At 45.2% G+C, this 25,147-nt stretch overlaps 2 long non-coding RNA genes across 3 annotated transcripts; both read right to left on the reverse strand.

Moving 5' to 3' along the window:
• Positions 1 to 7,922: 7,922 nt before the first annotated feature.
• On the reverse strand, positions 7,923 to 9,865 carry LOC136372174 (uncharacterized). The gene is made up of 2 exons (XR_010745452.1): positions 9,667 to 9,865; positions 7,923 to 8,483 (listed from the first exon to the last, which is right to left on the reverse strand). It is a non-coding gene; the product is annotated as an uncharacterized lncRNA (long non-coding RNA).
• A 321-nt stretch (positions 9,866 to 10,186) lies between these two features.
• Positions 10,187 to 11,419, reverse strand: LOC136372178 (uncharacterized). 2 transcript variants are annotated; one of them, XR_010745454.1, is made up of 3 exons: positions 11,008 to 11,419; positions 10,783 to 10,860; positions 10,187 to 10,707 (listed from the first exon to the last, which is right to left on the reverse strand). It is a non-coding gene; the product is annotated as an uncharacterized lncRNA (long non-coding RNA). The 2 variants fall into 2 exon arrangements; XR_010745453.1 differs by having other exon boundaries at positions 10,959 to 11,045.
• Between the last annotated feature and the right edge of the window lie 13,728 nt (positions 11,420 to 25,147).

The raw sequence follows: 25,147 nt of genomic DNA on the forward strand, positions 1-25,147 counted from the left end.
TGCTTCGGTCCACAGTCACCGCTCACCTCGCTCGCTTCACCCTGGAACTGCCGATAGCCAGCTTTACCCTCCTAAAAATAAAGACAAAGGTCAGTGCCGTAACATGGCCACCATTTACACCGCACCCGCAAAGAACAACTGGGACCGACCTTCTCGGGGAAACTAGCTCCGCTGCTACAGGGGGTGCTCTGCCTCAGGTTTCATCTGTCTCCATCTGAAAGAAAGGTAGGACAAAAGTCAGAGTGCTGCAGGATAACTTGACACCTCCAGACATCCTGTGGCAACCTAGGCATACCCTCCACAGGCCTACAAGACAAATTTCAAGTCCCCAGGCCTGTCCTGTTACCCCCTACACCCAGCTAAGCCGCAGGGCAGAGCAGTTCGGGCCAAACGCACACCGACACCCGTGACACGGGACACAAGAACGAGGGGACGCGACGTGGACAGAAAACTCTCGGCGAGAGGAATGACCGCGAGGACCGAGATAACTCGGGATGAGATGACTGAGGTAAGACCGATGGAGAGCCGTCCGGACTCAAAGAACCCTGTGGGAAGAAGATAGAGGAAGATCGATTCCAAGAACTGCAAAGGATGCTCAAGAATACTCCGGTCAGAACCTTCTACATAGCTTTGCATTGTTACAAGGCCTAAACCGCCAGAATGGATGAGGGCGGTGCACAGCTGTCGATACAGCTCAGAACAAGAGCCCCGGAAAGACATCGGACCAGATGCTTCTGAAGAGAGATACAATTTCCGTGCCTGCCTGAGCTCCAGTGGCGATGGTCGATGCTGTCAGCACCCGGCCGAGGAACCGAGAGTCCAGAGATGCTAAGAATGATGCCAGGGTTTTTGATATCCCATTTGAAGGGCTACAGAAAATGAAATTGGACGCAGGATGCTTGATAGACACAAAGTGCACAATTGACAAGTGACAGGACATGCACCGGGACTGCTCTGCCCTGCACACCCAACATTGGGAGCAAGCCTGAGACTTTACCTTGATAACTAACACCTGCAATAAGGCTGTCGAAGGGAAAATGCAGAGATATCCAATCCGAGGATCTCAACGACAGGCTAGACAACACGGCACACCGGATGATGGGACATCGAATAAAACTGTTCTACCCTGCCCACCTGTAGCTTCCATCAGAAGTAGAGACATTCCCTCCAGCTGCCTTAAGAAGCCCCTTAAAGGACATCCCTTTCCCATCTGCTACCTGTTAAACATGTCCCATGAATTTCCAAACCCCTATCATCGATCTGCATTCCGTGGCCCGTGACTTATCTTTAGGATGTCCGTCAAGGTGAATCCTCATTGGAACTGAAATGAGTCTGCCTCAGAAGGCCCTGTGATTGTTGATTAGGCTTTTGGCTACAAAAAAAGAAAACCAAAATCAATGTACAAATTCAGCAGCACGTGAGCCGGCTCCCAATGAGTCAGTTTCTCACCACATCGAGTCTGTGGCTTCATCACCATCTAAGACTAGGGCTGTTACAATGTTTGGTACCTGAGTTAGCAGGGGGAAAAGCTGCACAGCAGTTCCATGAGCAGAACATACGTGCTCACATTTATGTGTCTTACGTGCACTTGTGCTGTAAGAAACATAAATACATCTGCTATTTCTTGTGAAAAAGCCTTGGGGGAGGCCCTCAAGTGGACATCCTTTCTCACTTTGCTACCTTCAAAACCCCTGAACAATAACTCCTAACAACGTACCCTGCTCACAGTCCTTGACTTACCCCTCAGAAACCTCGATTTCAGACATTGCTTTTGACATATGCTGAATCCCTTTTACGGCAGTCGATCGGCTGAAAGAATCTAGAGCGTCATGCTTGACACAACCTAGAATTTCAAGAGTTATGCTTCTTCTGAAAAGAAAATCAAGAAGCACTCCAGAAAATTAAAAAAAAAGCACCTTACCCCCAAATGCACAAACCAAAACCCTAGACTTCAATACTCACTGTATTCACTGATGTCTCCTTTGTGGTGTTTTCAAAATCCTAGTTACTTGTAGATGCCCAAACACACCTACTGCAAACAAGCTGAAAGAACCTCTTCACTGAAATGAAAGGAGAGGTCTTATCCTGGCTGATCCCCAGAAGGGAATGAAGCCTTAGCCAAGGCTGGGGTTAATATACCCCTGATTGGGCCCACCTCCCGTTCCCATGATGCCCAGGAAAAGGGGGGGAGGCAACTCCCACAAGGAATAAAAGCTTTCGAAGGATCCGCAGCTGTTTGGCTCCTCTGACTTCAAGGTGAGTAAAGGGCTTGATAGAGACAAATACTCCTTGAGGAAATAACACAGTTTTCCTTTTTTGCTATAATTACTTCAGACTAGAGAGCAGAAATAAAACAGTATTTTGGCAGCATAGCTGGGTAGCTTGGGTAATTTGTTGTTAACTCAGGTAATTGTTCCTTAATGGCTATATATGGTACTCCACGTGTTACTAAGTAGGGTGACAAAAAATAGTAACGTCATGAATGGTGTAAGTCTCGTTAGCACCTCTAAGTAGGGATATCTACATTGTAATTAAAAGTGAGAAAAAGATTAAACTCCTGGGCAGGGGTAAGGTTATGTATATCTCTGGCTTGCTGCCATCTGAGATAGCTGGTACTGGGGCACTGGTACAAGTGCAACTGAATGTGCAGTCTTAAACTCTTAAAATACTGAAACCAGTAAAGATTCCTTCAACTTGGAATGAGGATATGGGGTGGTTACTTCCACTGAAACCACAACATGGCAAATAAATGGCATGTGCCCTTTAGACTTCTGCCACCAAGAATTCTGAAGAGATCAAGATTTTTCCCATATCCAAGCTGCCGCAAGTGGGAACCCTGGGTGTCCTTGGACTGCCAAACACCTCCTAAAAACTGACACCAGGAACCTGGGGGCTGAGTTTAGTTTCCCACAGAAAGGGCCGCCGTTCCTGCACCGAGCTCTGTGCCAGAAGTGGGCTTCTGTTACCTAGAATTCTGAAGAAACCAGGATTCCTCACACATCCAGGCTGCCACAAGTTGGAACCCTGGGTGCGCTTCGAGTGCCAAACGCCTCCTGCAAACCGACATCAGGAACCTGGGGGTGAGTTTAATTTCCCACGCAATGGGCCGTGGTTTGTGCACAGATCTCTGTACCCTGCCGTGGGCTTCTGCCAGCAAGAATTCTGAACGGTGCAGCGTTCCTCCCAGATCCGAGCTGCCGGAAGCTGGAAACTTGGCTCTCCTTGGAGTGAGAAATGCCTCCTACAAACTGATATCAGGAACCTGAGGGGGTAAGTTTAGTGTCCCAAGGAAAAGGGTCACTGTTGCAGTCTAAGAGCCTGTGCCTGGAACTGGACTTCTGCCACCTAGTATTCTGAAGAGGTCAGGATTTCTCCCATCTCAAGCTGCCACAACTGGGAACCCTCGATGTCTTTGGAGTGCCAATCAAACCTCCTGCAAACCAATATCAGGAACCTGGGGGCTGAGTTTAATTTCCCTCAGAAAATGGCCCCCACTCCTGCAAAGATCTCTGTGCCCTGCAGTGAGCTTCTTCCTGCTACAATTCTGAACGGTGCAGCGTTCCTCCCAGATCCGAGCTGCCGGAAGCTGGAAACTTGGCTCTCCTTGGAGAGAGAAATGCCTTCTGCAAACTGACATCAGGAACCTGGGGGCTGAGTTTAATTTCCCAAGGAAAAGAGCCACCGTTCATATCTAAGACCCTTTTCCCCGAAGTGGACTTCTCCCAGCCAGGATTCTGAAGAGATTAGGATTTCTCCCATACCAAGCTGCCACAAGTGGGAACCCTGGGTGTCCTTGGAGCACCAAACACCTCCTGCAAACTGACATCAGGAACCTTGGGGCTTAGTTTAATTTCCCAAAGAAAATTGCCACTGTTCAAGTCTAAGACCCTGTGCCTGGAAGTGGACTTCTGCCAGCCAGAATTCTGAAGAGATCGAGATTTCTCCCGCATCCAAGCTGCCACAAGTAGGAAGGCTGGGTGTCCTGGGAGCACCAAACACCTCCTGCAAACTGACATCAGGAACCTGGGGTCTGAGTTTAGTTTCCCACAGAAAATGGCCGCCTGCGGCGGTGCCTGTGTCGCCTGTCCGGCCAGCCCTGGCACCACAGCAACACAGTGGTTCTTGGCCTGTCGGGAGTGCAGCGTCGCTATGGCAAAGGAAATGAAAGGAGGGACTCTCCAGTGCTGTATCCAATCGAGTTTATTGGAGGCTCCGGACATGGAGTCCTCACCTCGGGACACCAACCTCAGAGAGACCAAGAACCCCTCTGTGCTGTGACATTTAACAGGGGGTGTTACACAGGGGAGGGTTCAGTCAGGGACCAATGGGGTACAGTAAGGGTGTGGCTCTTAACATAATAGACATGTGCAACAACCATACAAAACACAATAGGAGGGGAAAGTCTGGATCCTGCCCAATCACTCGACGCCTTAAGCCCTGGAACTTTCTGGACACAGGGAGAGGCCCCAGAGTGACAGACAGGACCAGAAGGTTATATAACCAATGATTGACATAAAATCGAACATGGGGTAAACCATACAGGGGGAAACATAGGGGGTTACAGAACAAACCATTATGTAAAATCTTATCGAACAAATCATACAGAAACATGACCAAAATACACCACCACAGCCACCTTTCTTGCAAAGATCTCTATGCCCAGTAGTGGGCTTCTGCCAGCTAGAATTCTGAACAGTGCCATTTTTTCTTGCTTTTTATAGGGTTTTTTTACTTACACATCACTTTCAAATCTCACCCACACTCAGTGATACAAACCTCTGAGCACAAAGCTTCCAGGCACTGTGTGTTCTTTTAAGATATCATTAAAGAATACCATTTTTCATAGCCTGACACGTGTTTTGCAACTAAGTTTCATTTTGAAGTTCTTTCCCTTTTTAAACTGTGTTTCCTCAAAGCTTCCAAAGTGTGTTAATGTTAAAATTCACCACAAGGAAGACCTGGAAAATGTCTTGCCATTCCCTTTCCTCCTCCTTCAAGCTACATCGGTGTCACAGAAGGTATTAGTACCTTTTCCAGAGAAGTTTGCCTCACTTTTGCTGTTGTCTGTATTAGCTGCAACGAAATATGCCTTCCTTGAAGTAGTTTAGCATTTACTGATCAGTTTTTTGTTTTGGCACTTCTGAGCCAGGGCCTGCCAGTCCTCCTGCAGCTGCAGGTCTTCACTGACAGGGCTCCACTTGTGCAGCAGCAGCAGCATCTCCCTGCTGGAGAGGACGCTGTTGTTCACCTCATCTCCCTAAAAGCCACAACAGCAGGGTAGTCCAGCACTGGGCATAAGAACTCAGCCTGGCCAGAGCTACATTATTCTTTCAAAAGAAAACAAAACTGCCAAGTATTTTCCTGCATACCAATTTATAAGTACTGTTTTGGATCCTTACTGTCGGAATGGCCAGGAATTAGGGACATAGGACTTGACACTAACTATGCATCGCATTTTATTTTATTCCCCAGGTATTCAAACCCCTAAATCCTCCTGTCAGAGCAATCTCATCCAAACTCAGTACTCAACACACAAACTGAAGGTGAAAAAAGGCGTTCATCTACCAGAGATAAAGAAATCCTCCAGGCCTTAATAAAGTTCAAACTGGACAGAGGATGAACCGCAAACCAACTAAAAAAAAAAACAAGAGATCCTCTGCACAGGCTTCCTCCCTCCCCAGGCAAGGAACTGCATCCACTCAGGGAACACCAACTTAGTCCGAGGCTGGCAACAGGAGAGGCACAAGGAATATTGTGAAGTCATTCCAATCTCGGTGCTGTCCAGACCTGGGAGAAAGCACTTCCTACACGGCTCTTGGAATTTTCTTGTCTGTCTCTTCCAACTTCAGTCGTGCATTTTTCCTGCCGATTTTCCCTCAAGCTTTGGAAGGTCGGGCGGCTGCTCTGCCCCCGAGCTCACGGCCAAAGGGCTGCGATGCGCATCGGCGAAGGGCACGGTGGAGAGCTGCAGTACGGCTGCCTGTCCACACGGGGGCAGCACTGCCTTGAGCGCAGCCCGGGGCTGCCATGGGCTAGAGCTGCACTACCGCTCTCTGTCCACACGATGGCAGCACTGCCTTGAGCGCAGCCCGGGGCCCATGGGCTAGAGCTGCACTACCGCTCTCTGTCCACACACGGCAGCACTGCCTTAAGCCCAGCCCGGGGCTGCCACAGGCTAGAGCTGCAGTACCGCTCTCTGTCCACACACGGCAGCACTGCCTTAGGGCCAGCCCGGGGCTGCCAGGGCTAGAGCTGCAGTACGGCTGCCTGTCCACACGGGGGCAGCACTGCCGCACAGCTCGGCCGCGGGCAGTGGCACAGAGCGAAGGCAAAAAAGAACGTGGCCAAAAATGCCATCCCAAACCTCCTTAGAATAAATGGCCCCAAAGACCCCCAACCACAATTGCAACAATTCTACCACTAATCAAATTCAAACCAGAAAAGCTTGTACTTACAGCTATGTTCCAATATTTTTGTATTCATTATGTTTATATTTTATTTTTCAATACCATTTATCTTTTATATTCATATCTATGTCTACTCTATATAATACATTATAATATACTTCACATGTAATAATATGTATTGTATTTACTCACGTTATTGATATTGTTTTGTATTTTATATTTCTATTTTTGTTACTTATACTTTTCTATTCCTGCATGTAATTTTTTAATTTGTGTTTAAAATATGAACAAATCAATGGTATTTTAAACAAGATGAATTCATTAACCTAACACATCAGAACCACAATTAATTAGAATTAAATTCGCCTGGTTTTCTAAGGGGTAAAGATTAAATTTTTATTTAAATAGTATGGGCATATTTTCTCTTTCTGTGTTTTTTTCTTAATAATAATCAAAACTAAAGTAAAAAATAAATAATGAAAGAAAAAAATTAAAATATAGACGAAAAAAATCTTAAAAACACCAAATTAGCAAAAGATAACATGAAAAACCACAACAAAATAAATGAACGTAAAAATTACAAAAATTAAAAAGTAAAAATTAAAAAAAAATAAATACAAAATTTTATAAATGCAGCTCTCTCCTCAGGCCACAGCCTAACAGCTCTAGGAATTTCCTGGATTATGCAGCAATATGGAAAACCAACCCGGTGCCTCCCACGAAATAAGGTTTTCCAGACAATTCCCAGTTTTGCCTGGAAACAAATTCTATCTTAGTGGGAAGCTCATTTTTTATGAACATCCACACGTGTGCCAAGGCAGGAAAGAGTCACCCCACTGTGTCCAAGGAACAGCAGCCAAGCCAGGACTGAAGTTTTAATGGGATTCGTGTAATTACAAATACAGCAAATTGAACTTTACAAAGAGATGAATCATGACAATTAAAGACTTAGCAAGTTTTGCTGGGAATTCACAGAATTCTGTGGGTATGGTGCTGAACAAAGCCTGATTTACCAACATTAAATGGGTAAATTTCATTGGAAATATGTTCTAAGATGTACAAAAATTCTAATTAGGATGGAAAAGTGTAAAAAATAAATATTCCCTTACTAAAATCAGAGGGAAAAAACATCAAATAAAAGGAAAGAAGAATATCTAAATCCCAGCTTGCCCAGAAAACAAGCTCAGGAATTTCTAACATTGAAAACTTTTGGAGCAGTCATCAAGTCAGTGGAAGTTCATGGAATGATGATTTAAAATCTGCTTCCTCTGCTCTGACTTTAAAGTGAAGTGGGAATTCAAAAGGTCTAGTTACTCCTGTTCAAGAGTTATCTGGATTTTGTGGGAGTAACAATCCAAGGAAATGCCAATGTTACTTGTATTTGACATCTGAAACTCTCTGCAGAACTGGCAAGTTCCAATGGAACAAGAGCCACAATGCCTAGAAAAACAGAAGTCAGGAATTCTATTTACAAATCCATGGAAGAGGAGGATGACACCAGGAACACACTGCAGCTGAAAGCAACGATTTATTGGAAAAGGCAGGAAATCAACCTGACAGTCTCTGTCCAGTTATGGCCAAGCAATTATCCAGGAGTCAGAGAGGGAAGTGGGAACCTTGGACTGGGATAAGGCCTGCCAGCACCTTCACTTCCTACCAGCTCTCTCCTTGGCCTGCAACCACCTGCAAGAGGAAAAACAACAGCAATAAAGTTTCAAACGTGGCCAGGACGCCCTTGCTTCAGGCAGACTCAAGTGCAGCTCCCAGGCAGAGAGGCCGGGCCGTGCCTCGGGCAGCTCCGGGAATCCGGGATTGCCCGTGGGATCCAAGGGCTGGAAAAGCGCACCCACCTGCCGGGTTCAGTGCTGGGACACGGCGAGGCCTCGGCTCAGGGGCAGAAGTTGGAGCCGGGACTGCAGGAGAGCACCCCAAAGCCCCGTTAAACATCCAGCACTGCACGCAGCACGCTCCAGCAGAAACTCGGGTGGGATCCAAGGCCCCCGGACGCTCCGTGTTCCTTGCCCTCGGCAGCTTTGCCAGGGCCTCCCTCAGAACACTGACCTCACCGTGCAGCTCCTACAAAAGAGGAGAACTCACGGCAATCACCCAGCAATCCACGGATCTCCAGTAATTATTAAGAAGCAAAGCTGCAGCAAGATGCATCCAAACTCCACTGCAAACCGGCAGGTCTGAGGAGACGCAGGAATTTATTCCAGAGGGGTCACAAGTGTCCCTCAGCCAGCCAGGATTCCTCTCAGGCTCTGCCCACTGCTCTCTGAGGACACAAACAGCAGTTTTTTCCCTGGAGCTCCCCTTTCCACCAATGCAAAGACTTCCGTCCTCCTCCAACTCCAGCGCCAGGTAGGAAAACAGGAATGTTACCATTGCACAGACTGGCCAGGAGAGTGTGCCTGAGGCAGGAGCACCAGCTCCCAATGCACTGCTGCCTCTGGATTTCTAAACAGTACCTTCCATCCTGCCCTTCCCAGCACCATTCCCTGGGTGCCATGTCCACAGACACCTTTCACCATGCAGCTTAAAACCCACAGAAACCAAAAGAAAGAAGATCAAAAAATCTGTTCGTGTGTTTCTAGGCCGGAGAGAATGAGGGAGGTCTGAAATCTGTATTTTAGAACAGCAGAGCAACTTTTTATTGAGCTTGAGTATCAGTGAAGGGCAGCAAAAGCTGATGAACACTTCATTAACTTATCAGCAGCAAAAAAATGAAGGTTTAAGTTTAGTAAAGATCAAGTTTTGCTGCTAAAAATTAACAAGGTGGCATGTTGGTGTTAGTGCTTTAACCTTCTGACATTAGAGAGTATTTGTACAATAAATTAATTATTGAATCAGCTAACTTAAAATAAGTTTTTTTTAAAATAAGGTTCACCAAAAAAAGTCCTGAAATCAACATATAAGCTGCACAGCTATTTAAAAAAAAGCTGTATTTGGTGTGTATAACTTGACAGCCCCTCATGTTTTCAGCCCTTACCATTTATTTTTTACCAAGCTGAGATTAAAACCTTGTAGAAAGCACAAAATCCAAAAATCCAGGACAAAGCTGGTCATTTTGCCAAGTACCCCCAGTGTGGAGCAGTGTCAGCCCCAAGGGTTTGCTCCCTCAGCCCAGCCCGGAGCAGGCTCCAGCTGCTGCCCAGGGTGGGTTAGCAAGGGACTCACTCATTTGAAGCTGTAAATGCAGGTGGTCTGCACTGGAGTGCAAATAAATGTGAAATATGTGACCTGTCAAACACTGACTGACCTTCTCAGGGGGGCACCCTCACCAAGGATAGGGCACTCTGCCACAGGTTTTATCCAGCTGCATCTGAAAGAAAGTTCAGACAAAAGCCAAAGGCTGCAGGGTAACTTGACAGCTCCGGATATCTTGTGGCAACCTAGGAATACCCTCGCAGGCCAGCTACACCCTACGTGACAAATTTAAGGTCCCCGGGCCTCTTCCGTTACCCCTACACCAGACTAAGCAGCAAGGCAGAGCAGCTCCGGGCCAAACACACACCAACAGCTGTGACACAGGGCAGGACACACGAGGGGACAACAGGGACAGAAATCTCTTGGCAAGAAGAACGACCAAGAGAACTCGGGATGAGATGACTGAGGTAAGACTGAGGGTGAGCTGACCAGGCTCAGAGAAGCCTGCAGCAAGAAGATGACAATGGGATGATTATCCCAAGAAACGCAGAGATGGATGCCCGAGAATATGGTCAGAATCCTCTACCTATCTTTGCATTCCAAGACCTAATCCTCAAGAATGGATGTGGCAGTGCACAGCTGTGGACACAGCTCAGAACAAGACCTGAAAAGGCACCAGACCGGATGCTTGTGAAGAGAGATGGATTCTGGTGTGTCTGAGCACCCGAGTCAAAGGCACCTGGCCGAGGAATGCAGAGATCAGAGATGCTGAGAGCGATGCCAGGGTTTTGATAAGCCCTTCAAAAGGCAAAGGGCTAAGACATGAAAGACAAAACACACGGAGTGCACAACAGACAAGTGACACGACACACGCCAGGACTGCTCTGCCCTGCTCACCGCAGCACAGGGATCAAAAATGAGACTTTCCCTTCCTGTAGCCGAGGTGTCACATCTTGGACATCCCCCTCCAAACCTGACTCAAAACACCCGCCTGCTGACCCCTGCCCTGGCACCCTGATTCCATCCCCTCTGTGAGCAGAGCCCTCCACTTATCTCTCGGACATCTGAGGATGCAAATCCACACCGGGTGCCGAAGAAGGCCGCCTCGCCCTCAGGGAAATTCATGGTGTCACCGGGCTGCTGTCTCAGTCAGCTACAACAAAGAGGACCCAACGTGAATGTGCGATCTTAGCAGCACATCGGCCAAAAAGCAGCAATTGCTACTCACCGTCTCCTAACAATGCCCAGGTCCTCGGGCCCCGTGCTTCAGCTGCCCAGAGGCCAACGCCGACGTCACGGGCTGTGCCTGGGTTAAGAGCGGACAAGGTGACCGTGGCATTGCTGAAACTCCAGGGGACCCTCGCTCCTCCTCCCGAATCCTAACCCCAACTGCTCAGCCATTACAAGCCTGGCTGGATGGTGCCTTCAAATGGAGAGATCAAGGCTTCCTCACATAGTCCTGAAATGCTCCCGGAGGGCTCACGAGCCAGGTGAACTGGGTCAGCAGTCCGGTCGGTGAGAGGGAGTTCGGCGTCATGCGAATAACAATAACACCAATAACTGAGGCTTAGAGTTTCACCAGCGAGTGAGGCTTGAGCAACAGCAACTACTTCTGCCCACCCATCACTGCATCTTGAGTGCTGATATCCGGCTTCACACACCTAAAAATAAAGACAAAGAACAGCACCGTAACACGGCCACCATTTACACTTCCCCTGCAAACACCTACAGTGACTGACCTTCTGGGGGAGCCCCTCACCCAGGATGGGCTGCTCTGCCAGGGATTTTATCCAGCTGCATCTGAAAGGAAGTTCAGACAAAAGCCAAAGCGCTGCAGGGTAACTTGACAGCTCCAGATATCTTGTGGCAACCTGGAATACCCTCGAGAGGCCAACACACCCTACGTGACAAATTCAAGCCCCGGGCCTTGCCCTATTACCCCTACCCCCAGACTAAGCAGCAAGGCAGGGCTCCCGGCTGCAAAAAAAAAAAAAAAAAAAAAAAAAAAAAAAAAAAAAAAGAGGCCAGCTCTTACTACCCATAATCAAACTACCAAATATACTAAAAATAATGCCATGTCCATTCCTCTCAAAAAACCTCCAAAATATATACCCAGACCCCCCCAACTTGAAGACCTGTCTCTAAGAGAATAAGAAGCAGAGAACCCATATCTTTTGAACTACATAAATTCATTAACCTAACATCAAAAACACAGAATTTTAAACCCTTAGTCAAGACTAGTACACCATATACACCAATCCCATCACTACGTACAAAATGAAAACCTTCTCTATTACACATAACAAAAAAGTCACAACTTTTAACTGCAATAAAACCTAAAAACACCTAATTAAAAATAAAATAATCCCATTATTACTACTGCTAAACTCCAAGCAAACTTCCTCCAAACCAAATATTTTAAGTGCCAAAAACCCTCAAACGTGTAAAATAACTACTTCAAAAATGCCTTCTGTACCTTTCAGACTGATCTTGAGAGCAAAGCAAGGGAGATAAAGCGTGCAGTTTGTGTTAAGAAAACAGCCCACTCCTGTGTATTCCTTCTCCAGTCATTCAGCTGAAGCACTGACACTGCAGTACAGAGAGCTGCTTGGCTCCTAGACAGTTTTAGCTAGCTAGAGCAGAAAGTTCCCCACACTGTTTTTCTGGGTTTTTTTCCTTTCTCTTAGGACTGATTAAACCTGCTGCAGACTAAAAAACCCAGAGGAGCACCAAGAGGCGTTACCTGCAGCCCACAGGGCCTGGACTCAGCAATTTTATCTATGCCAGAAGAGCTGATAAAAGACCAAAGGAGCTCAGCTACAACTCACAGCAAGGACTTCTAATTTACCATCCCACTTAAAAATAACAAGAAGCTTTATTATTTCATGCTATTTATTCTTTAGGCTTGTGAGTGCTTGGTTTGCTCAATAAATAGCTTTGTCCACTTTTCTCCAAAGAAGTTCTTTCCAAACCAGTTTAAAAGAGAGATACCGTTTGGGTTACTTTCCAAAAAAACAAAATTTAAAAGGTTCCTCCCATATTTACCCTAAACCATGACAACACCAAACAAATCAAACTGCAAAAATAACAAGAGCACAAATACACTTAAATTAACAACACCAAAGCCAATTATTCCTAACTCAATAAACCCACAATGCCTCAAAACTATGAAAACAAAAATACCACCTATAAATACACAGAAAGCCAAAAGATCCATTTCACTATAAACAATATCTCCCAAATTACCCATAACTATAAAACACACATTATAGCCAACCAGCTAAATAAATAACCCTATAAGAAAATAAACAATAATGCAATTATAAACATTAGGAAACCCTAGGAAATTAACTACGTCACATTACCTGAAATCCACCAAACAAACACTACACACTCACCATGATAAAAGCCACCACTAAATAAATAAACCCCTCCCCTACACCTCACACTACAGTCAGTTACACCATTGTAAACATTAGGAAACATACCCTTGAAAAATATGAGACCCACCAAAAAAAATTTCAACAACGAAACTCCGTTCAAAACCAATCTGATCAACATGGAAACTAAGAAACCTAACATGAAATAAATACACCATATCCTTCATCATACACCATCTACTAGCAAAATTAAGCTACAGAGTAAATTATTTAAAACCACTAAACAGAAAAAGCTTTAAAAAATTTAAAACTGCAAATAGCAAAACACCCAAACTCTGACCAGCCAGACTAGCCTCACCCAATCAGAATCCCTACATACAATAAACAAAACCCCAATAACACATATCAGAAGTCTATCAAAAAAAGCCACTTAAATTAATTCTACCTCAAACACAAACAAGCCCACCCATAAAGTTATTTTCACTCAAAAATCCAATTACACATAATAAATAATACCCCCCAAATCAAACAAAATGCTATGTACCATAAAGAACATAAAATCATATTAAAACCACATGTAAGTACCACTACTTATCAGAATCTGAGGTGAAGAAAGTCTCCCCCCAAGTTAAACACAGACAATAACAGGAGTTTCTTCCCTCAATTTCAACTCCTTTTATCCTCATCATCTCCTTTTTCTTCTGGGAGCACCAGGAAGAATTGAAGATAGAACTGAAAAGAGAAAGGAGACAAGTCCCCCCCTACAAACCCACACTGGCTCACCTGTTGCTGCTGGGGACAAAGGTTTGTCCCTCAGCACTTCCTGAAGCAACGTACCACATCCAAGTGCTTCCCCAAAGCCTGTGATAGGCTTCCACCAGTGCTCCAAGGAACTCAGAATGAGATCCTCTCCTCCCACAGCTCCATACCGAAGGGAGCAGAGGCTCCTCTCTTCAGCAGCCCTGGCAGGAACTGCCCTCTCATTCTCCTTTACAGCTCTCACCTGAGGATGCTCTGTCACCTCATCATTGTAACAGCTCTCACCTGGGGCTGCTCTGTCCCCTCACCATCCTGTGGCAGCTCTCACCTGCAGCTGCTGCCACTCCGAGTGTGAGGGCGAGGGCAGAGGGGACTTGCTGCTCATTCCCTGGACGGTTCATTGTCTGCACCTGACCCAGGGCCTCCGGGCTTTCCTTGCTATGGTTAAGGACCCCTCTTCTCCTGCAGGTGCCCAAGGCTGAAACTGGGATTCCACCTCCAGAAGTCCATAATTCCTAAGGAGATCTATAACTCCCAAGGAATTCTCCAGCAACCGTTACCCCCCATTTACAATTTTTCCTTTGGAATCATTACTACCTTGTCTTTCTGTGGAAGTGTTTCAAACATTCATTGAGAGTTCAGGAGCTGAGTTGGCTTGTTCGTGACTCAGCTGACAAGCCCAGGCTAAATCCAAACACCCAGAATTAGGTGTAAGGAATGTGTGGGGCAGGAATGGGGCAGGGAAATCTATAGGGCAAAGACCTATGGGTCAGGAATGGGGTCAGGAATGTGTAGGGCAGAGCTGGGAGAGAGAAATGGGGTCAAGATGTAGGGCAGATATATATGGGGCAGAGATGTTCTTTCCTCACAGATGCCGACACGACCGGAAGTGGCTTCAGGCACAACCAAGGTGGCGGCGAGGAAGGGCGGAAACAACCGAGTTTGGCCGAACAGCAGAAAATAGCCGAGGTCTGACGAAAATCGCTGACTTTCTCCGAGTAGCCTGCTTAAGGCCAGCAGCCGAACCCAGCCGAGTTTAGCCGACTTTAACTGCGTCCAGCCGAACGTAGCCGCGGTCAGCCGAACCGAAGCAGCTGCGCCGAACCGAGGCGAAGGCAGTTCCGGGGCGGTCCCGGGGCGGTGTCCGGAGTCACCGCCTCTTCCTCGGCGGGCGATTCGAAGGCGATGTCGGGGGCCGCTGCCGGTCTCCCAGCGGGCAGGCGGAACACGCTGGCGCTGTTTCCGGAGCTGGAGCACTCGCTGTCGCCGAAGCTGGAGCACTCGCTGTCGCCGATGGAGCCAGGCGGGTATTGGTATATTTTCTTTCTGTGTTCTTTTGGGTGAGGGGTCTGCTTGTGGGGTTTTTTTGTGTTTTTTTGGTTTTGGTTTGTTTGGTTTGTTTTGGATTTCTTTGTTACTAAACAAGAAGGTTCAGAGAGTTGCAAAATAAAATGTCGACTTTGTTTTATTGTTACCTCTGAAATACACTTGGACATCAAGTTACTGCTGGTAGTACTGTACATGGGTAGAATGAGAACTGTTCGGGGTAAAAAAGGAAAAAAAGGCACCACGCTGTTCACGGCTTTCTCCGTTCAGGTTTTTTAATTTAGCAGAAAATACAGAGGTTTCCCTATCTGCAGTCTTAATTATATCCAGATGTCCAGTGGATGTGGAGGTTATTTTTCAAATTCTTTCTTGCCGACAGCCAAACTTCGGCATACTCGGGGGTAGGAAAGAGTAAGGGGAAAAAAAAAGGAACCAAGAACTCCTGAAAAAATAGCATAAACCAAAAATAATAAAATAAGACATAAAATTAAAATATAAAAATAAAATGAAATAAAGTTTAAAAGTAATAAAAAAAAGTGAAAAACAAAATAAAAATTAAAACAAATAAAACTAAATAAAAAATAAATACAAAAACCCACAAAAAAAACCAAAATAAAAAATAAAATAACATGAAAATAAAAATTAAAATAAATAATATAAAATTTAAAATAAAAATCTAAAGTAATTAAAAAGAAAGTTAAAGATGAAATAATAAAATTTAAAGAAAAAAATATTAAAATAAAAATAGAAAATAGAAAAAATAAAAGAGAAAATCTTTTATAAAATACAAATGAAAAAATAAAATATATAAAAAACCACTAAATAGAAGAGCATAAAAATACAAAATAGAAAAATTAAAAAATAAAAACATAACAATAAATACAATAAAACATGAAAGTAAATGCAGGTCTCCCCTCATGCCACTGCCTAACACAGCCCCAGAAGTATCCTTGATTATGCAGAGATAGGGGAAAAAAAACCCGGTGCCTTCCCAGCAAGTAAGATTTTCTAGGCAATTCTTAGTTTTGCGTAGAAATAAATTCTGTTTTAGGCGGTAAGCTCACTTTGGATGAACGAGGTAGGAAAGAACCACCCCACTATGTCCAAGAAACAGCAATTAGGCCAGGATTTAAGTTTTAATACTTATGTTACTTAGTTCATGCTTTCTGAAGGTCTCCCCACTGTCTAGGGGGAGACTTTTAAGAGTCAACCTCAACTTGAAGATCTGGTTTAGTTTGGGTGGTTTTTTACCATCTCAGAACTGATATGTTCTTAGAGGATCACAACTTGTTTATCGTGTTCTAAGCTGTATTCTCTTGCGTGAAAACCAGCATGCAAACATAAATGAGTTGAGAAAAGCTGGAGATGAATATAAAAAGGAATAGTAGCGCTTCTTTGTAGGATGTTTTTAAACTCCAGTCTTGCTGGCTAAAACCATCTTGGTGCTCCAGTAAGACTATACTTAAAACTCAGAAAAGAAGGAATGAGAGTAAGATACTTTAGAACAATTCATTATAAGACAAGGCATAGTGGTTAGAATGAGAGTAAATACATTAAATTAAATGCATCTCAAGGTAATTAAAAACTAATCACTGTTTGATGCACTGAATTTTTTCCCAAGAGTTTTTGTTCATTTTGATGAATAAACTAATGAAATGCTGTGTAATTAAAAGATGGAAGTGGTCCCATGGAGGATAGAACTGATAGAACTATAAATAGGTTGAGGTAGAGATTCTCCAAATGAACAAAGGGTGGTCCATCAGTTACTGCCAAATATTGCAATGGTCTTAAATGCTACACGTGGCTCAGGAACCTGCCACTGCTTGTTACCAGGAGCAAGAATGGCAGAGGAGAAATCCTTGTGTGCTGTAGAAGCTGTTGTCTGTCACTGTCACATGAGCAGGGCAGTGAGGAAGGTTTGTGCACAGCAGCTCACGCAAAACCTCAAGTTGTCATAAACCAGCCTTAATTTGTGCCCTCTTTGTCCCTTAACATTATAAAGGTCATTGGGCCTAGGCTTGGTAAGAGCTCTCTCGTATTGCAGAATTGAGGCAATGAGGCCTTTTGGGTTTTGCCGATTGAAGCTGAAAAACTTGCATGCTTCAGTTTCAATGAGTAACACTTGGCAGGTCTGAATGGTGCAGCTGGAGAAGCTCCAGCAGTGTTGGACTCTGAGATATGGACCAGTAATTGCTGCTGGCCTCAGCCAATATATTTCTTACCAGGCAAAACACAATTTGGTGGTTTTGGTCAGAAGCTGTATTTTACTTAGGAACCACAAACAGTCCTTTGTCCTCTGAGAAACGTGAGGTGCATTTGTGCCCTTTAATGAGATTTTCTGCTTCAGCCTTTGTTCTTGGATTGACTGTGCAGATTCATAGCTGGTGGTAAGGATGGAGGAGCTTGGGTACAGATACCACGTCAGTGTAAGGCCCGAGCAGATGAGAGTTCCGGTTCAGACCTTCAGCCTATCCTGGTTAAAGAATAAATAGCTATGGTCAGTCACTGAAAGTAGTTATTATGACTAGGAACTGAAATGCAAAACCATTTCTGTTTCTTACAGCCTCCCTTACCCTCATAGGGATCAATGTGAAGCAGAACTTCTGTAAAGGCTGCTGCTTCATCTCTGCATTTTCCCATATTGAGAATCATCAATCCAAAGAAATGCTGGTATGCTAGTGAGAATTTATTGCCTGGTGGGGATGGTGAGACCACATTATAAATGCTGATGGTGCAAACCCAAGTGATATCCCCTGCTCTTCCCCCAAATCCTCATGTTACAAATTACATGTTCAGGATGTGTATTTGAATGGCCTTGTTTCCCCTGGTCCGACAGCTGGCAGAGTGATGCGGGGCTCGTGGCATCATTTCTGTACTACGTCCAGTTGTTAGCTGGGCCGAAACAGCCTTGAAGATTAAAGTTTTAACAAGTATTTTGAGAGTGGGCAAGCATAGACTTCATTTTTCTCAAGAATTACAGTCTACTTTTTGAAATCCCTGCAGAGTTAGAATGTTCTGTCAGAAAATGTCGCCAGTGAGAAATAGCAGGCAAAGAATATTTTCTGTGGGATGGTATGAGCAACCTTGTACTTCAAAGCTTGTATATTAATTGCTTATTAATGGGCAGCTTTTGGCAGAATTTCCTTTTGGAATGGCCTCAAGAATTTTGATGGTGCTCAGTCAGTGAGTGGAGAAAATGTACTTTAAAAACAATAACAGGTATTCTGTGGTTTTGTCTGTGACGTGAGTTGAATCAATTGTGTTCTGCTTTTGCTCCATCATAAACTTTGCATTAATTTCATTAGAGCAGGGAGATATCTTACATCCTTCTGACTCCAACGCAATAGATTTCCTCCCCCACACACACATCTCATGTGTTTTCAGGGAAGGTCGTAAGGAGAGACAAACAAATGTCAAATTGTTGAGGAGTTTATTTTCTGTGTCTTGCTTACATGCCTCTGAAAGTGATTCCCAAAGTGTTTTCAGGCCCAGTAAACATTTTTATGCTATATTTTTGCAAGCAGAGGGTCTATTACTGGCTTGAGTCTTGTAACACACAGCGCATATGTGTAAATATGCAAAAATGCACACTGGGTGGGGAGGGGAATCCCCACAGGAGTCTATTTTTCAGGTATTCCTAAAAAATAGCCAGTGCTGCTGAGGTGATTGAGCCTCCTGATTTTCACTTTCCGTGCTCTTCTTTCATTTAGTGGACACTGATGAAAATTCCCAAAATCAACGTGTTCTTCCCAGAAAAGAATGGAAAAAACTCTGTGAACAGCAAGTCTTAAAGCCAATAATAAAGCCCCCAAACCAACAAAACCAGCATGCAAAAAAACACATGGAAATCTGTAGAGTACAGGAAAAGCCCTCAGCTTACTCTAGGCACAGTCCATCCCATCAAGAACAGGAGCCCTCAGCATGGACAGGCTTTTCTGTGCCAACTGGTCTGTGCTGTGTCACCTCTCCTGTTCTGGCCACCTCACTTCGGAAGAGAAAAGAGAATTCTGAATTGCTTGGATGAGTTTTAAAGTCTGTCTGACAAAGTGTTGCACATATTGGCAACCTGGCAACTCAGGTGAGAGCACAGACCAAGTTCCCCCTTCCCCTGGTGTGGCACATTCCTGTTCCAACTCACTGAGCATCATTCCCTCAAAATATTGGACTAACCCCTCCTATAGAAGGAAGGAGGGATTGGCAGGCTTTGCTGGGGAAAAGAATGGCTCTAACCATTTTTTCCTGACCCAAATAGGTGTTAAATGTGTTGGGGAGAAACTTATAGGGAACTTGGAGACAGCATTTTTCAGAGAGGGAAGATGTACCGGTCAGTTCACTGGTGGTGTTTGAATTTTTGGGAAAAGGCAGAGTGTCCCTGTTGCTGTCGAATTCATGAACTATTCAGGAGCTATTGCTCTACAGTGATCATACAATCATAGAATCACAGAAAGGTTTTGGGTTGGAAGGGACCTTATAGAACATCCAGTTCCCCTCCCTGCCGGGGGCAGGGACACCTTCCGCTATCCCAGTTTGGTCCAAGCCCCATCCAACCTGGCCTGTCCTCAGGCGGGGATGGGGGCAGCCACAGCTGTTTCTGGGCAACCTGTTCCAATGCTTCTCTTGGAATGCTGCGGGACCTGATTCTGGACTGACTTTACTATCTGCCATTCTGGATCTATCCTTTGATGCCTTTTGTGTCAATGCCAACAATTGCTAATTTATTTTTTTTTTTCCCACTGAAGCGCATATTTTCATAGTATGTGATCAGCAGAAAATATTGAGGGAGTATAATCTGTACATCCAATGATGCCAGTGGGGAACTGGAGAGGTACTATTCAACAGATCCCACTGTTCACCTTTAAATACACACCTTATTGTACAAACACAAATGCTGTGCACACAGTGTACACCAAAGCCTCAATTCCATGCCTTTGACCTCCTGAACGCAGTTATTGCCAGAGTGTGTCTTACTCGGCCAGGGCCAGGAGAGCTGTGTGCTTGGCACAGAAACTGTTGGGACATCAGCATTTAACAAAGGATTTTATGCAGGGTGGAGATAAGAGAAAGTTAATGGCTTCAGGCGATGAAGACAAGGTCTTAACACTGTAGGGATATCATTCCCTCCCTATGGAGAGGATTTGGCGTCCAGTCGTCATTTGTGTATCCCACTCTGGAGCAGGGGCCCCACTCCAGGTTAGTGAAGGACCTGAATTAAACGGTTTTGCATGGGAGGCCTTCATTAATCAAGTCTGTCTGTGGTGCACGCAAGGTTTTATCCAGAATGTGGTAAAATACTTGGAAAAAAATTCTTAGCATCAATCTTTTTAGAATAAATATACTTGCTGCATTGTACCCGTTGAGGATCTTTCTCTCCATCTTGTTATAAAGCTTGGTAGATGTTCTTGTGGTGAAGATTATGACAACTGAGGCTGAATTTTAGCTTGAACCTATAATCCCAGCAGTTCCTTCAGAAAGCTACATAGAGGAGACAAAGCCACATAGCAAAAAAAGCATTTGAAACTAATCCTGTATGACGAGGGATAAATTTAAATGCCAGTGCTACCGTTTTTATTTTGAAATGCCATTTGATAGCACAGCTTTAAACTCCAGATTTGCTATTGGGTCTCTCAAAATTAAAATTAACAGTGGAGCATCTACCAGCTGTGCCAGGGCTCACTTCCCCTTCTTTAAAATATCTTGTGCTGCGTCATTCAGTTGGTTCAGGTTCTTGATACATTCCATTCCACGATCCAGCTCATCCAGTCATCGAGGTGCTGCTGAGTGCTCTCTTCTGATGTGTATCCATAGTGCCTTAGGCATCTTGAGTCCCGCAGAGTTCACGATCCTTCTCTCCCTCCCTCTTTTCTTGCTGTTAACTGGCTTTGTGCTTTTCCCTTTGTTCTAACCCAGAGTTCACATAGACCTGTTTTTTCTCTAAATGGTTCTTAAGACTGACCCTATTCCCAGGCACTTTCCAACTCAAATGCTGCTTTGCATCCCTGTGTATTTTGTGTTGATTTTGAGCTCCCTTGGTGCAGTCGGACTACACATTTTGGAGCTGCCTCTTGTTTGTACAGTGCATTGTACCTATTGCGCATTGCTGTGTTCAGCTCCAGCTCTCTATAAATAATGAAAACGTGCAGGGCTTGCTGGCACAAGTCAGGGCAGCATTTCCTGAGGCTCTGCTGTGTTTCCGGGAGCTTGACTTTGCTTTTGAGGCCACGGTGTGAGTATTTCCTCATAAAGCTTCGTGAGAGCGTCTGTTCTGCAGTTCCTCTGCTACGGGGCACGCAGCCCTGTGGTACACCAGTGCATGCAGAATGCAAAAAGGGCTCAGCCGGCTTCCTGTGCCCTCCCATCTCCTCCTCAAATGCAGAAATAAATCAGAGCCCTGCCTGGGGCATAGGAGGGGGAATATTGTTGTCCCAAAAGATGGGTGAGGAGGGTGAGTTGTCAGCCCACAAACCAGCTGGAGTTGCCAACAGACAGGCTCTGTGCCTGAGCTCTCAACAGATACCTGTGTGGAGTGACTGGAGTTGTAACTTTAGGATACAAAGCAAATTTGGGGAGAAAAAGTCAGCCTTAAGGAATCTGTTTGCCATACAAGCAGCGTCTGAAGTCACCGTCAGCAACAGTAGCAGGAACCACACTCCTGAACATTTGCCAAGTCGAGTTATTTTTGCATTTTAAAGTGCCTTCAGGTAATTCTTCTGAAGGGTAAATAAAGCAAATGCCTGATTGATTTAAAGTGGATTTTTTGAATTTTGGCTCCCCCTTCTACAAATTACGTTAATAAATTTCTCTGCTTCAAAAATTAAAACGGATCTGTCATGGGTGAAATGACATTAATTTTATTAAACACAGTAGCTCATTAGTGAAGAAGAAGAAATTTCACGTATTTATGCATAGTCTGCCCAGAATATTTTACTTCAGCTCTTTCAGACATAAATAAAAATATAATGGTCATTGAATTGCTTTTTAGCCAGCATAGAGTGATGGAGAGTGGTTGTGGTGTTGTGCTGTAGGTTACCTTTTGGTATTCATAGGGAACGTGAGGCGGAAATTGGCCCCGGGGACTATCTCAGCTGGTGGATGGGGTCCGCCGCTTGGGACCCAGAGAGCCACAGCCACCCCAAAGGATGTCTCGCTAGAAACGGCTCCTTGGGGGGGTCAGGGCGCTCCTCAGCTGGACAGAGGGGCTTCTCAGCAGTGGGCAGAGCAGTGATTTTTCAGCTCAGTGATTTCAGCTTTCACTGATTTCAGCTCAGTGCTCTTAGCTCATGTCCTTGTGAGTTAGCCCCTCTTTTAGCCGGCCATGGTGAGAGAGAGAGAGGTCTCGTATGGAATTTCCGCAGGTGGTACTTTATTGGAATGGTACCTGCGAAGGGGATTCAGGGACGAGGAACCTTTGCCGATCAGAGGAAACCCAGGGGTTTTATGGGACACCAGGGTGGGAGGAAAAGGGTACCGAACCAATCAATTGTAACAGATCTACATAAAATCCCGAGGGGGCTTGTGGGTCTCCGGACAGGTCACCGTGGCTAAGAGGTTTGCCTTTGTCTTAGGGGCTCTGAGTGAAGTTGTGAAATTCTTCCTTGACTCCTCAGCTTGGCTCCCTCCAGGGCAAAGCAGCTGGGGCTCCGCCCACCCCCACAGGGGACCAAACCCGTACATTCAGGAGCTAGTTAGTGTTGGAAGCACTGTGAGGATGATGGAGGTGGTCTGATGATGCTGAGGGCTGGATCATTGCATCCCGTTGATAAAGAGCACAACTTGTCCTTTGGAGAGAGAGAGCAAGGAGCTCAGTCCTGGAGCTCCAGGAATTCAAACAGCAACTGAGCCTGTGCAGCCACCACCTTGCCCAAGCCCCTTGGGGTTTCCCCAGCTCAAACCAGAGCAGACCCTGCACTAGCTGCTGAGTAGTTGAATGAATGTTGGATGAATTCTCGAGGAGTGGCAGCCATCTGTTGGTGGCTTCTCACTGAAATTCCTCCTGTTTAATCTCAAAATGTTTGTGTGCCTGCATGTGTTTATGTTGAGTAGGGACCTTATGTGAATATGTTTGGTGTTTTTCTCACACCACAAGTATCTTTGTAGTCCGGTTTATTCCTCTGTACATCAGAGCAGCTGGGTGAGACCGGTAGACCTATTAATGTTAGTCCTGAGTCAGACAGCAGGATCGATGTTTTGAGGCACTTCCTTCTCTCAAGTGGGTGATCACAGGAGCCGCACAAAGATTTCTGCTTCTGGAACTGAATTCTTTGTGATTATATGGTAACATTGTGTTGAGGCACCATTAGATGAGTTTCACAATAACTGCCTTTGCTGTTATTCAGATCTCTTACTGAGATCGGTATTTACTTGGTAATAAGTACCTGGTTTCTTGGAGGACGTGCACGTGGTGATGATGAAATAGTATATTTTCAGCTAATTATAACATAAACCTGTGCAGCTTTGTTTGGTGCAGGCTTCACTCTTTTCTGCCCAGAGCTGTCAAGGGTCTGCAAGGTGACCTTCTGCCCTGGAGCACTGTGCTGATGCCACCAAACTTCCACATTCTGGGCCACGAATAAATAAATCTGCCTGTCCAGGCGTTATTGGTGGTCCTGGTTACCCCTTTGGACTCACTAGACCACTTTATAGAGCATTATAAATTTGATTTTTTTTCCCCTTAAAAAATATTAAGCCTACCAATACTGAAGGCATGAAGTGGACATTATCTTCCTCAAAGATACAGCCAGGGAATGGTTAAGCCTTTTAAAATCCTTAGGTGAGAATTAGGGAGCAAGAATGGATGCTTTGTAAAGAATTACTGGTTATTACTACAGACCACTGAAAAACAGACATGAAATTAGCAGTTGTGTGTCATTTCATTACTGCTTCGCCAGTCTGCTCTCTATTCTTTTAAGGCTAAGATGGTTGCTAGGGCTTTGTAGGGAATAACCTTTTTGTGTACAGCTCAAGGCAGAGTGTAATTATTTTATAATTTTGGTTTGCGGGACCGTTTTAGACATTTTCAGAGAAAAAGAATTTTTTTAACCCCCTTCATACTTGGCTGCTAGTCACTGGCGTGTCACAGCACAGACAGAGGAGCTCTGTGTCTGTGCTCACCATTTGTGCTTGGTACTTGCCCAAGGGACCAGCACTACCTGTGAGATGAACACGGACTTGACATTGTTATACGCTGGCACTGACTGGCTTTGAAAAATGATGCTCCATGTCAAAGTAAGTGTCTGGTTTAGTGGCAGGATCTCTGGAGGAGAGGTCGTGGACAGCAGCTGCTGGAGCCAAGAAAGTGCGCTTTGGGTTAAGGCTGACACGCTGCGAAGTGAATGAACTCTTTACCTCCAGGGCAAAGACTTGCTTCTGGGAGTCAATAAACTTACTCTTCTACATGGTTGTAGTAAAGTTTTCCCCCATGAGATTGCTTTTTAGGACATGGCAGCTCTTTAGTTAGTTTTTATGATCAGAGGGCTGGAACACCTCTGTTATGGAGAGAGACTGAGAGAGCTGGAAGTGTTCAGCCCGGAGCAGAGAAGGCTTTGAGAGACCTTAGAGCCCCCTCCAGTGCCTACTGGGGCTCTGAGAGGGCAGAAGAGGGACTTTTGGCAAAGGCCTGGAGTAACAAGACAAAGGGGAACGGCTTTCCACTGCCAGAGGACAGGGTTAGATGGGACATTGGGAAGAAATCCATCCCTGTGAGGGTGGTGAGGCCTTGGCACACACTGCTCAGAGAAGCTGTGGCTGCCTCACCCCTGGAAGTGTTCCAGGCCAGGTTGGATGAGGCTTGGAGCAGCCTGGGATAGTGGAAGGTGGAATGAGATGGGCTTTAAGGTCCTTCCAGCTCAAACCATTCCGTGATTCTATATAACTGTGTTACAGCTGTGCATGGAGAGGCTCTGAGAGAGCAGCAGGACAGGTTCTCGGATCAAAGTGGGTCTCTCATAAACAAGTATCTCCATCTGAGCTCTTTATCCTGTGTCACTCAGGGGTCCTTGAAAGCAAATTCATGGTCAGTCATCCAAAGGTATGATTTGCCCCCCTGCAAGGTAGGTCCTCCCTGCTTGATCAGTCATCTCAAGCAAGCTTCACCTCTAGACCATGAGGACTCTATCTGTGGGCTGAGAGGCA

Source organism: Sylvia atricapilla, chromosome 27 (assembly GCF_009819655.1).
Source record: "Sylvia atricapilla isolate bSylAtr1 chromosome 27, bSylAtr1.pri, whole genome shotgun sequence".
Lineage (NCBI taxonomy): Eukaryota > Metazoa > Chordata > Aves > Passeriformes > Sylviidae > Sylvia > Sylvia atricapilla.